Source organism: Phocoena sinus, chromosome 11 (genome assembly GCF_008692025.1).
Source record: "Phocoena sinus isolate mPhoSin1 chromosome 11, mPhoSin1.pri, whole genome shotgun sequence".
Taxonomy (NCBI): domain Eukaryota; kingdom Metazoa; phylum Chordata; class Mammalia; order Artiodactyla; family Phocoenidae; genus Phocoena; species Phocoena sinus.
In genome coordinates this window covers 30,256,010-30,257,643 of record NC_045773.1, presented here as the reverse complement: position 1 = coordinate 30,257,643, position 1,634 = coordinate 30,256,010, and the positions used below count along the sequence as shown (strand labels likewise).

General features: G+C 43.3%; 1 pseudogene; it reads right to left on the bottom strand.

Annotated features, from left to right (window-relative positions):
- Positions 1–926: 926 nt before the first annotated feature.
- Positions 927–1,120, bottom strand: LOC116762981 (annotated as a pseudogene).
- Positions 1,121–1,634: the final 514 nt, after the last annotated feature.

The following is a 1,634-nucleotide window of genomic DNA, read 5'->3' as shown; positions in this document are numbered from 1 at the left end:
ACCGAAAGGAAACTTCTGCAAACATGTCAACAGAAGAACCAGTGGACATCTGAGATTATCACCTGGGAAAGGACCACTCAAGGGGGATGAGACAGAAGCCTTCCAAATGTGTTATGGACATGTAGCCTTGCTAAATATGTGTTATGGACATGATGTGATTTGTTCTGGAGCCCTAAGGGTCACAACAGAACCTCATGGGTAGAAATTCAAGGGAAGAAAATTTCAGCTTAATATAGCTATTTACTAAAGATTAAAGCTATCTAAGGGTGGAATATATAGCCTCCAGGAGTAATGAGCCCTCTAGCTCTGGAGGAATTCAAGTTTGTCTATCTGCATGGCCTCTGGGAATTTTCCATAGAAGAAATTAGCTCATGCTCTTATTCTCAATGGTACTTAATTACTTTTATTGTAATTGTTTACCTATGGGTCTAGTGCACTGAACTCTCACAAGTGTTTGTTAACCATCTACCTGGTGCCTGATTCTGTGAAGATGAAGCACAAAAGTGCTGCATGAATCCAAGTGAAGGCGTGATCTTAGCAGATGCTCTTGTCAGGCAAAGAGAGGGGGCTGGGCTTCCGTTTCTGTATGGGAGAAGGTAATACTCATACTGGCAACGAGAAGGCAGTGGTGAGGGTGAGATTACCCATTGGGAAAAGTGGGGAGGGGTAGTTTTGCTTTGAGAAGAAAAGTTCTTTCACACCAGCATTTAACACATTAATTAAGTAAAGCTTTCATTTTCTTCCAAATGGGTATCCATTTTTCTACCTTTCTCTTCAGAACTATGAAGTTCCAGTTGTCTCCTGGAAATAAACAGTCATTAAACACTTATTTTTCTTGGCTCCACATGTGTCTTTCCTTCTCCCTTTAAATTTGTGCTCACCATTAATGTATATAAGATGTGCTCTCCCTTTTTTTCAGAAACTGTTCAGACAATGTCCTCTTCCTCATACTCTCCCAAGAGGAGAAAAGAACGATCCTTAATGGCAAATGGCCGGTGCAGTGAAGTAACACCAAGAGCTGGCTTCACACTCGGGAGAGAACCCTGCTCCTCCTTCTTGTGGAATATGTTCCCCTTTTGATTTTCTACAAACTTGTATGAGGAACTGTTAGTTTTTAAAAAATATATTTATTTATTTTCCTTATTTTATTTGGCTGCATCGGGTCTTAGTTGCGGCACACACGATCTTTGTTAAGGCATGCGGGATCTTTTCGTTATGGCGCGCGGTCTGCTCGGGTTTCTCTCTAGTTGTGGCGCGCAGGCTCCAGGGCACGTGGGCTCTGTAGTTTGCAGCACGCGGGCTCTCTTGTGGAGGCGCGCGAGCTCAGTAGTTGTGGCGCGTGGGCTTAGTTGCTCTGTGGCATGTGGGATCTTAGTTCCCCAACCAGGGATCGCACCCATGTCCCCTGAATTGGAAGGCGGATTCTTTACCACTGGACCACCAGGGAAGTCCCAGGAATTGTTTGAATCAAGCAGGAGACACTGAATAGTTTCTCTCTTTCCAGGATTTCAAAATAATAGCACCATATTCTAGAGTCTAGACTCCTTTTCTGTTTTTAAGCTAGGAGCCAATTACTGACACCAAGATGGCATTAGATGTTTTTAGAGTTGGGTCATCTAGGTGACATTTTGTTG